Source organism: Benincasa hispida, chromosome 12 (genome assembly GCF_027475165.1).
Source record: "Benincasa hispida cultivar pf3 chromosome 12, pf3_genome.v1.1, whole genome shotgun sequence".
In the NCBI taxonomy this organism is placed as follows: domain Eukaryota; kingdom Viridiplantae; phylum Streptophyta; class Magnoliopsida; order Cucurbitales; family Cucurbitaceae; genus Benincasa; species Benincasa hispida.
Window position 1 is genome coordinate 85,335,280 of NC_143489.1, and position 12,690 is coordinate 85,347,969.

Sequence of the window (12,690 nt, forward strand, 5' to 3'; positions counted from 1 at the left end):
ACGTCACTTTCTCGATAATAATCTCAAGCTTCATTCTCATTTGTTTTTGCTTTGGCCTTGTTGTCAGCTGTATAAAACACGCGAAGAAAAGTATTTGCTTGATCTACAAAGGGTTCAAGGCCCCCAATTTCTTTTCCTGGATCTTTGTTCTACCATACTTGCCCAACTTTGAATCCTCTAAAAAGAACATAATTTCAAATCATGGGATTATGGGCTTGTGAATGAAAATTTCACATGTAACTTATTTATCATCTTACAGAATTTTGATTCTTCTTCCCCTTCCCTCTTTAGATGGATAGTTTATCTCGTGTAAATCTAATTTTCGGTAGTAGATGTTTATGATCTCGGTGTCCAATATTGATTGGTGATACCTGTTACCCTTCCCTTCTTCATTACCAACAAAAAGAGAAAACAATCTATTTAACTTCTTATGAAGTCTTGTAATTTAAAGACATTCTCGTATTTCATCTCTTTTCACTTGCAGTTTCTCCTTGGCTGTCATTTTCTCATCGTCAAGATTCTCAAAATCCTTCTTTCTTTGGTAAGTCTCTGTTGTTGAACATTGAAATGGTTGAAATACTCTAATGGGATCGAGGAAAGTTGGTTGTGAAAAAGCAATATTCATGCATTGATCGCTAGTATATGAAGATTGTTTAAGTAGAATATGTTGACGTGGTTTGGTAAAACATAAGTGTGTCATACAGGTTACGACGGTTGAAGGTTCTTGCTCTCAAGTGCAAAGTAGAGAGGATGATGAATGAGAATCAGAGAGATGGTTGGTGGAGAAAGAGTTGCTCTTTCTAATTCGAAATTTTGCAATTGCTAGATAAACAAGTAGACCGCATAATCAATTCGATAATTGGATATGCTTATTTTAGTATATATGTTAACAGATAAAAGTTCTACTTAACAAACTTAAAAAAGATAAGATGTAATTTAAAAATGAATTAAACAAAATGAAATCACGAGATTTAAAAATTTTGGAAGAACTAAAAAAAAAAGGAAAGAAGTTTATGTGTCTTGAAGATAAATGGGAAAATAAAACTAATTCATTAACATAAAGTAATTAGCTGTATCAAAAAAAATATACATGATATTTTTAGCTATCTATTCCAATTTTCCTTAAAATTGTAGGAAATAGTATAAAAGGGGAAAGTGGAATTCTGTTTTGGGCCATCAAAGTGGTTGGCCCGTTAACAGTAGTAAGCCAAGTAGTTCCCACATCGGCAAAGTTGTAAAAATGGGACACGCGTTGGACGGTATAAAATGCCGTTGCAGTGGAATTGTCGAAATCACGGAGCCGGGCGGTGAACACAGAGCGAACTATTCTTTCGCCTTTTACTAAAGAATACCGTGTGTTCGTCGCATACACCGGCATACGCCTATTTTTGGAGGATTTTCTCTTCGTAGAGAAATTCCTACAGCCATAGTTCAAGCTTTTGTACTTCAATTTTTAATTCTACGTTGAAAATTTGGCTTTTTGGCAAAAGAGCCTACACAGAAGACATGTATTTTCTACATTTATCTCAAATATTTATCAATTTTGATTTTATCTTTACTAATAAAAAAATATTATCTAAGTTTACATAGGTCTTTCAATAGAATCTTGCAATATATGTTCGGCAGAAAATATATTTTTGTGGGAGAAATTTATGTGGTTTTAGTGGAATCCATGAAATTGAGTTTCCGTCGATGCGAATTTTAATTTCTGTCTATGCAACTTGCATGAACATATAATTTCAGTATCTATCGACGAAAAGTGTGTATGGACATAATCCTTTTAAATCCCAAATTTTATTCTCTCGACAATTTCTTAAAACCCTACCCCATTTTCATTTTTCCCCACACTTTTTATCTCCCATTCCTTTCCCTCTTCGTTCTCACACAACCCACGTTCCACTCGCTCGCCACTATGCACAACCAACGTCAGTTCGCTCGCCTCTGAACTTTCTCTCATATGTCAACTCAATTTCACTGAAATGGTGAGCAAAATCTCAATCTCTCTTTATGTTTCATTCGACACTAGACTTGAAAGCTTTTTATCATCTTTGTCTCCATCGTTTCTACGTTCTTATGATCCACATATGTCTTTCGTTTGTAATGCCTATTACTTTTGATTCTTGCAAATTAATTGGAGTTACTACTTGCTTCTTATTGGACTTGTGTAAATTATTTCAATTTTGTCCTTGAAATTGTATTATGGATATATTATATTGTGATTTCGTGTTACCTAGTATTTCATTGAGGGTTCACATCCCGAGTTTTGGTTTTGGAATTATTGCCAAAACATTTTCATTCGAGATTGAAAGCCACATTTAGGCATTTTGAGGTATTTTTTGGAGTTAAAATATATCTTAGACACTTATTAGAAAATTTCTAGTTGATTTTGATTACCAAATTAATACTAAGACACTTTTTAGAGAATTTCTAGTGGGTTTTGATTATCAAATTGCCCTTAAATATTTTAAGTTGTTTTGAGAAAGTCTCACTTAATCACTTTTTGGAAACTTTATAGGTTGGTTTTGACATTGAAAGTCACATTTAGGCATTTTTAAGGTTTTTTTCAGAGTTAAAATGTCACTTAGACAATTTTTAGGTTCGGTGAAAGGTTTCACTCACACATTTATAAGCTATTTTTAGATTTGAAGTGTCATTTAGGTACTTTTTAGGTAATTTGTAGTTAGTTTTGAAAATCAAAATGATATCTAGGAACAATTTATAGGTTGTTTTGAGAGTCAACAAGTCTCTTTGACACTTTTTATGAACTTTTTGAGTTGTTTTGAGAATGAAAGTACCACTTACTCTTTAGGTTGGATTGTTTTAGTTTTGTTCTTTTTTTGCTAGATGGCATCTATATGATCCTTCAAAGTAGACAACAAACTCTATAAATCTTTAGACTTTAGAGTTTTTTCAATAATTGGTCAATATAACTTGTTGATGGGGTAGTTAAACCATTTGTCACTTTCTTTGTTGTGAATTAGTTAATTTTTGTATTTGTTTAAAATTGAGTTGTATATATAACAATTATGATTTTATTTTGTGTATGTACTGATAAAAGAAAATTATTATTGATTTGCATGTGCATAAGTAAAAAAAAAAAGTACATGTATTTTTATTTTTCAATAACAAAACCATGACAAATATTTAATAACTAACAGTTACTAATAAAAAGTAGGTGAAAACCGACATTAAAGATGATTTTCAATGTCGGATGAAAATCGACATTGAAGATAGTATTCAATGTCGGTTGAAAACTGACATGACATTGAAGATAGTTGACATTGAAATCTTGGTCATCTATAATGTCGGTTTTTAAATTGAAATTAAAGACCTTTTATTACACGATCTTCGATGTCGAATTTTAACCAACATTATATCCCTATAATGTCTATTTTAAACTACTTAAAGTCCAATTTTATAGTAGTAAAAAAAGGTTTTTTTGTCCTTGAGGTGAAATTTGAGTTTTGGCTTATTTCTCTCTATTTTAGTGATTTAATTTTGAGCAAAGTTTTCACACGATTCCATTTCTTTTTCGACGAGTGCACATCTGAGAAGGGTATTGTGTTAACCTTGAGGAGCAACCGATTTTTTGTAATTTAGCACCAAGGTCGTGTCGATTTTTCTTTCAAGACAATAGATCTTCTACGGCACAACAATGATTGAGATCCAAAATTGACGACGACTAACAACATTTTATGCACTTTGTGAAGCTTGATAGGATTTTTCTCATCAGTGCACTTGTGCTTTAAAACACACCGAGTTCTACTTGTTATTTACAACTCTGTTTTTCATGATTTTATTGGGAGACAATTTATCAGTTCATAGATTTTATCTCTTGTCAAGCTTCGTAATCCTGGTTCATTAGATTTATTTATTTATCACTTTTTAGGCAAATATCAATTTATATCCCTAAAATTTGGGTATTTTGTGAATTTAAATCCTGAACTAAGAATTGTATAAATTTAAACAGTAAACCTTTGAATTGTATCAATTTAAACCCCAAATTAATAATTATATCAATTTAAACACTGAATTTCGATAAGTATATCAATTTAAATCTTAAACTTTCATAATTATATCAACTTAAACTCTCTATTATGTTTTATTTGGATAGATTTATGAAAATTTAAGGTTTAAATTAATATATTTATGAAAGTTCAGGGTTTAAATTGATACACATAAGAAAATTTAGGGTTTAAATTGATACAATTATTAGTTTGAAGTTTAAATTGATACAACTCTCAAAATTCAGGTCTAAATTGATACAATCCCTAAAGTTCAGGGTTTAAATTGATACAATTCTTAACATAGGATTTAAATTGATACAACCCTGAAAGTTTAGGGGTATAAATTGATATTTATCAAAACTTTTTTTTTTTACGAAGCATAACTATTTCATTAAGACCACATTTGATAACTATTTGATTTTTATTGTTTTTAAAAAATTAAACCTATAATTAGTTTCCACTTCTGAATTTCTTCATTTGTTATCTATTTTTTATTAATAGTTTAAAAACCAAGCTAAATTTTGAAAACTAAAAAAAAGTAGCTTTTAAAATTTTATTTTTGTTTCTGAAATTTGACTAAGAATTCAAGCATTGTACCTAAGAGCGATGCAAATCATTATAAAAAATTGGGAAGAAATAAGCTTAATTTTCAAAAATAAAAAACAAAAAACGAAATGGTTATCAATTATGACCTAAGTTACTTAGGAAATTTTCCTTCTTTAATGAAATTTCCTGATCTTGAGAACATTTTTAGAGCTTGCATAAAGAAAACCACTCAATTCACTATTTTGGATCATAGGCAGGAAAAACTACTATAATGTTTTATGGTTTTGTATTTCTTTTCTAAATCTTAGGATTTTTTTAAGTCTGAATGTATTCCATCGTGTTCTTCCTTTCTGCTCAACATAGTCAAATCATAGGGTTTTCCTTTTTCTTCTATATTGTAATTCATTTCTCACTTAAAATTAAGATTGATTAAAAAAATATATGTCGATTCAAGATGCATTTGATAATGCATTTGATAATTTTTTTTTCTTTTGAAAAGATAAGTTTGTGTACTAGTAGTTTTTTTTTATTATTATTATTTTAAAGAATTAGGGATTTTTTGGAACAATATTTTACTGTTCACAATTTTTTTTTTTTTTTTTTTTTTTATACTAGGCAGTTATTAGTTGGGCATTGCCTTGCTTCATTAGTAAGGGTTTATTATGTAACAAAGAGTAGAACCAGTTACCCATATAACTATCCTATATACTCGACATCTATCTTGCTTCATAAGATAAGTAAGTTCTTTTCCAGTTTTTCAATATAGATTCTTAATTGTTAGTTTCTCCTGTCCAAGCAATTAAACTTTTTCCTTGGAATATTTTATTTTATTCTTTTTTAGATCGATGAAGACAATCTTCAGGAAGTTGTAAAGATGGGATTTGACAGGAATCAGCTGGTGGAATCTCTTTGTAACCGAATTCAAAATGAGGTGCATCATTAATTAGACTTACTGTCTTAAGAAATTTGAAATTCTTCCTTGCTGATAGTTACTGATGATCATTGTTATTGAGAATATATCCAAGGCTACTGTTGTTTATTATTTGTTCTGGGACAACTGATTCCATGTTTCTAGTGGCTATCTTGGAGCTAAGTTTCAAGAGACTACGGTATTTTTGTTTCTTGTCACTACTTTAAATTTTTAGTCTGAGAAACACGTATTTCCGTTTTATACTATTAGAAAAAACTACCCAACCACCCTCTAGAGTGCATCTTGCTGAAGATGTTGAGGAGCAAAAGAAAATAAGTAACCTAGTAACTGTTGGTTTCTTGCTTTTTCTATAATGTCAAAAGATGTAACCTAGAAACTGATGCTACCAAATATATGAAATATGATTGTACTCTTTGGTCTAACTTGGCAGTCTCGAGCTCATCCTCATGAAATTAAGACTGAAGTTCTTAAAGCCCTACGAGAGCTCAATGTGGCTTGAAAGAGAATTGGACACTACGATATGAAATGTAGATGGTTACCTAGAATTCCAAGCCAACATGAAGGCATGATTAACAACCCTGTGCATAGTAATCATTACTTCGGGGATGAATTGACCATCATTAAAAATGACGGTGGTGTAAAATTACCAAACATTATTAAGTGTCAAGCGCATGTATTTTTCTTTCTATTGGGCCATTTGAAAGAAATTTACCAATTTATCAGACTGTTCCATCTTCTCGCGTCGATTGAAATGCATTTCATATTTTTCAATATAAACTTCCATCCATTCCTGAACCCACTACACCTGTAGAGACTAAGACCTTTGATTAACACATTTCCTAAGCTTGATTTATTCTCAACTTGTTTCATAAATAAGTTGTTATTTCATGTTTAATACAGAAGATAATGTTCAGCATGTGTCACGTCACTTTCTTGATAACAATCTTAAGCTTCATTCTCATTCTTTTTGCTTTGGTTTTGTTGTCAGCTATACAAAACATGCAAAGAAAAGTATTTGCTTGATATATAGAGGGTTCAAGGCCTCAGTTTCTTTTCCTGTGTCTGTGTGCTGCCTTCCTTGCCCAGCGTAGCAGAAGCGTTGTGATTGCCTTACATCCCAAAAATCTATTTTTACATGTTAATCATATTAATATAAAGTTTCATATTAATATTCACTTGAATTAATTATATGAATCTTATTCAAATGTTTCTTTCCAATTTAATTTGAATTATAGACCATATCTATAATCAATTACATGTTAATCATATTAATATAAAGTTTCCTTAAATTGATTTGAGCATTTCAAATCATCCCTCTTTAATATCATTTAGTGAGTTAACAAGGGGACCTGGTGGACACTCATCTACTTACCCCTTTTAGGCCAATGAAAGGGTTGAGCCCTTTATTCAAATCCCTGAGATACCACTTAAGAGAACACTCATATACTTACCCCGAAGACAGGAAGAAGTGAATTCCATCTTGTATTATTATGTTCCTAGCTCCTCGCTCCATTTTGTCCTCAAAATGGTAGCATATTGAGTCAGCGAACTGGCCACCTCACTCATACAAATCAAAGGCCTGAGAATGGACTATCAATTAAGAGCAGATGGAATGCTAATAAAGGAAGGTAGAATATGTGTACCTAATGCCTTAGCACTTAAGTAGGCTATTTTGGAAGAGGCACATGGTTCAACTTATGCTATGCATCCAGGCAGTACGAAGATGTATAGAACTTTAAAGAAGTTGTACTGGTGGCCTAGTATGAAAAGAGAGATAGCAAAGTATGTTGGCAGATGTTTAGTGTGTCAGTAAGTTAATCCTGAACGACAAAGGCCAGCAGGATTGTTTAATCCACTCCCAGTGCCAGAGTGGAAGTGGGAGCATGTTACGATGGATTTCTTGTTTGGTTTACCTAAGACACCAGTAAGCTATGATGGTATATGGGTAATGGTTGATTAATTGGCAAAGACACTTAAGTTTTTACCCGTTACAGTTACTTTTACCCTAGACAGGTTAGCTAAGCTGTATGTTGACAGAATTGTGAGTCAGTTTGGAGCTCCAATTTCAATTGTATCTTACCGAGATTCTAGGTTTCCATCGAAGTTCTGGCCTAGTTTATAGAAAACTATGGGTACCAAGCTATATTTCAGTATAGTTTACATCCAAGACGAGTGGTCAATCTGAGCAGACGATACAGATAGAGGACATGTTGAAGGCATGTGTATTGCTGTTCAAGGGCAGTTGGGATACGCATCTATCATTGATCGAATTTGCATATAACAATAGTTATTATTCGAGTATTGGATTGGCTCTGTATGAGGCTTTGAACGGGAGACTATGTAGGACTCCAGTATGTTGGAATGAAGTGAGAGAAAGGAAACTATTAGGCTTAGAACTTGTTCAGCAGACGTCAAATAGTGTTAAGATTATAAGAGAAAATCTTAAAACAACTCGAGACAAACAAAAGAGTTATGTAGATAAGCGGAGAAGAGAATTAGAATTCGAAGTTGGCGATAAGGCATTTCTTAAGTTGTCCCCGTGGAAAGAAATACTTAGGTAGGAAAGGGAAGTTAAGCCCGAGATATATTGGACCTTACGAGATAATAGAGTGAGTTGGCCCAGCGGCGTATAGGTTAGAGTTACCTCCAAAATTATCTCGTATACATGATGTGTTTCATGTGGAGATGCTAAGAAAGTGTGTGCCAGATCCTACCTATGTATTACCTGAACAACCAGTGCAGTTGAAAGAAAATTTGCCATATGAAGAGGAACCAGTGAAGATTCTTGACAGGAAAGAGCAGTCTTGAGGAACAAGACCATACCTTTAGTAAAGGTATTATGGAGAAACCAACTGTAACGACCCGATCCCCTAGGACTTAAGTTAGGCTGTTACTAAATACATGCATACTTGCAACTCAAAACGACACTCTGTTATGGCGAAATAAATGTTAATTAAATAAGATAAGTTCAAAAGACTTTCATTAAATTCAAATTTAAAACAATAGTAGGGTACCCAGAAATCATAAAGAATAGTAATTAAGTCTGAAAAGCGATTCTTAAAAGTAAGTTTTAAACATCAAAACTGAAAGTTAAGAGAAACATGAAAAGAACTCTAAATTTCATGATGCGGAAGCATAAAAACTAGTCCTAGTGGCTAGATCATGGATTCCGCTTGTCCATCGTCGGAGCATCTCTACCCTTACCTGAAACAACAACATGAGAAAGAATGAGTATAAAATACTCAGTAAGTAACCCCACTATTGGGTCAGGCTGGGCATCTATGTCCTCTAGATACCCACCTCTAGTGAAAAATATAAACTGCTCTAGTCCTCATGGGACACATATGCACATGAAACAAGAAGAAGACTGAGTCCTATCCTACTGTAGTTAAGTATGCTCACTACCTCTGGTGAATCCCGAAGGAGACACAAACTGGAGAATCTCGAAGGAGACAAAAACTGGTGAATCCCGAAGGAATCACAAACTGGTGAATCCCGAAGGAAACACAAACTGGTGAATCCCGAAGGAAACACAAACTGGTGAATCCCGAAGGAAACACAAAATCTAATGGCATCTAACTAATCCGTAAGGACATTTGCATAGTCTCATCATCATAATCATCACTGTACGAATCTATGACAGACATATAAACCTCAATATCATGGCTCTACAACATACACATATACCTCAACATCATGGTTCTACAACATACATGTATACCTCAACATCATCAGATCAAATATAACCACATGGAAGCACATACCATCTCATACGAGCATTCAAGTGTTTATGTGCAAAAATAAATAATTCAGATCTCGTACCAGAACATACTTTGATCATATTATACTATCAGTCTATCATGTTGTCATTCTTCCATAACATTCATTTATCATGCTAGCATACATCTAATGCCTGGCCCGTGGGCAGTTCCAGTAGTAATATTACTTACCTCAAAGTTAAACCCAAAGAATTCTAAGCAAGCTTATCCTTTTCAAGACAAGCAACACCTAAGATAAATCGAATATTTAAATCAATATTTTAGGTCTAACTCCAATTAACCAAATTATTCAAAGACCTCCAATTTCACTTTACCTAAACCATAGCTCGGTCTAAACTTAATTCCAAAACCCACTTCTGTTGGTTACCTGAACATACACAAAGTTCAAAATTAATAACTTAATTCTCCACAATTAATCTTAATTCAAAATAACCATCCAACAACTTACTCCAAACTTAGCAAACTTCAAAAGATAATTGGCCTTTACTTTGATGAGCAACACCCTAAACGTCCCAAGTCTTTAATTTAAAATCCAAACCAAGGAGATGTTAACAATTTTAACCCAAAATCAAAACATATAAAATGTAATCTAACCATCCTCAAACTGATTGGTGTTCAAGAGTAACCACAAGAATCACAAACCTTATACAAAACACCTGTCGAACAACGTTGAATCTGATGGATGGTCGCTTCAACAATTTCCAACTCCAATCTAAAGTCAAATAATGCAACCAAAGTTAACTCTCATTCCAAACTTAATGGGTATCCAAAAATCCTTTAAGAAACCCAACCCAACAAGAAAAGATCTTACCCAAATCCAAGATTCTCTTGAGATCATGCAGTGGCGGCGAGTGAACTCAAGTGATGGTTTAGGCTTCGACGACGACAAATACTTTGATGGCTGAATGTGGATAGCTGGCTGGGGTGTCTAATGGCCTCATGGAGGCTGAGACGCAAGCGAGGTGCGTGGCTGGATGACGTCAAGCGACAGCTAGACGACTCCACTCGACGGACTACCTGGCGTGAGGGCTGGGCGAACAGATCAAGCGGCTAGCGTGCGGATCCAGAGGGCGGGGCTTCGAATGCGGTCGGACCTCGTCGAACGATGGGCATCGGCTGGGCAAAACCTCGACGGCGAGCGGCTAGGGTCGGACCGGTGGCATTTCGACGATTGTCTGAGGAGATCGGCTGCTGGTCGAGGTTGGCGGCAGGAGTGATGCGGTGCAGTGAGGCGTTGATGGCAGCTGGAGGAAAAAGAAATGGTGGGGGGGGGGGTGTTGGATGCGTGAGGAAGAAAGGGGAGTTAGATTTTTATAATAATAATAATAATAACTAAAAAAGGAAATAAGGATAATTATACTTTATTCTTTTTCTTTATTCCACTTTATACTATTAAATTCCTTTCCTTTTCAAAAGAAAATTAATTCTTGCCATTAATTTTCAAATTGAATAATTTCACGCCAACAATTAAATTCTGCAACTACACTTGACTTTCAAATATCCAAAAATGCCCTCAACAATAAAAGGAAATACTAAAATTACACAAAAATATAAAAAAATATTTGGGGGGTGTTTCACCATAGCACTGAAGAAGCTACATGAGAAGTTGAGGAGCAAATGAATAAAAAGTATCTGCAGTTGTTTAATTGATGGACTTGTAGCAAAATTTCGAGGACGAAATTTTCTTAAGGGGAGGTAAAATGTAAACTCTGAACCCTAATTTCCTACTTGTGTATGTTCACTACTGAGACTAGTATGGTGAGTAGGTTAATGTGAGAACTAATGTTTAGTTGTAGGGAAAAGGGTGAAGAGTTAGAAGAAATGTGTAAGTTTGGAAGCTTAACTCTTGGGTGAAGCTAGAAAATTGGCTAAGTGTGTAGCCCATATGTTGGATTTGTGTTAGGCTTGGGAGTTGAGCCATGGGCAAGGCATGGGCAAGGCATGCAGAAACCAAGTCTTTTGAGGTTAGTATGCATGCGTCAGGATTGGGTGTGCACGAGCATGGGTGCTGGGCATTGGAGCGTTGCGCACGGATGATCGTATAGCTTTTTGTGGCGCTAGACGATAAGCTAGGTGATATGCTAGACGATGAGTTAAATGATAACGCTACACGATAGGCGTAAGCGCTAGACGATGGTCATGATGTGCTAGACAATGGGCATAAGCACTACACGATGAGCGAGAGCATAAGAGCAAGACTATGAGTGGGTACAAAGCTAGACGATTGAGGCTTTGCGTGGATGCGGACTAGTCTAGGCATTGAGAGCAAGGCGCTGGCTATTCAGTGTGCGTTAGAGTTATGCACTGGAGTATGGTTGGCTGTGCGTTGGTCAACCTTGGCATGTGATGAGTAGAGCTTGCGTTTGTCAGGCTTTGTAAAGCTGAAAAGGCTGGAGTTGTGATGATTAAAGTCAAGAGGAGGCCATAGCACAAAGTACATGCGTTGGAATAAGTTTGCGTAAGAACTATGGTGTGAATTGAACCTAGTTGAAAACATGCGATAGTAGGTGAAGCAATCAGTCTTAACCATTGATTAAGAGGCACCAGTTGTCCTAAGCTTCGAAATTAAATCCACTTGAACTGGAAGTGTCATGCTAAGCATTTATGATAAACGGTGGGAGGTAGTATAAAAGGGAAGACGAACTTCAAAAAGTCAGTTTGAACAATTCCTCCGTGCAAATTGAGAGTTCTTGGTGTCGTTTAAATGCACTGAGAGTCTAGTTTTAGAGGTAGTGTTTTCGAGAGAAGAACTCACTGGAATAAGACCCGAGAAGGAAGAAAGTGACAAGAGCTTCAGTTCATTGGTGAATCCGGGCCGTTGATAAAGAATTGAGGCTCCAGAACAAACCACAAAGAGTTTGAAGCTGAAATTTTAAGGTAAGCTTTCTATGAAAATTGTACAAGTTTGTAGAAGGAAATTTCTTGAGATGGGCATTATAATTTTAGTTATTAATGAAGTAAATCAAATATGGAATTCTATGAACAAACAGGCAGCTGCTTGGGTTGAGTAAGTTGGCAGCTTATAGTAGGTGCTCGGGCAGACTAAAGGTTGAGCATTCCTATGCATTTGACCTACTATTTGGGTTGAGAAGGCTGCATTGAAGTCTTGGACGCATAGATGCCTATGTGAATGATCATGTGCGGCTGAAGGAACACTTAAAGCAAGTGTTGGTTGCATAGTGGGCATGCGTTGGTGAAGTGTGTTGTCCGCATAGCAAAAGACAAAGTCTCAAGGAAATTTCTAAGTACTTGAGCTATAGCCAGGTAGCAAGAGTCCAATCCTCTGAAGATAGCTCTACATCTGCTTTACCACTTACAGACAATAGTTCTAGTAATCTGTCAGCTAGGTGGTTACTATAAATATTTATACACATCTTGTAGTTGTTATATGTAGGGAATAAGTTTGGGAGTTGGGACTTATGAGACT

The 12,690-nt window shown here is 34.9% G+C and overlaps 1 non-coding gene across 1 annotated transcript; it reads left to right on the forward strand.

Annotated features, from left to right (window-relative positions):
• The first annotated feature begins 1,298 nt into the window (after window positions 1–1,298).
• On the forward strand, window positions 1,299–1,416 carry LOC150032264 (U5 spliceosomal RNA). Its single transcript, XR_016525654.1, has one exon. It is a non-coding gene; the product is annotated as a U5 spliceosomal RNA (small nuclear RNA).
• Window positions 1,417–12,690: the final 11,274 nt, after the last annotated feature.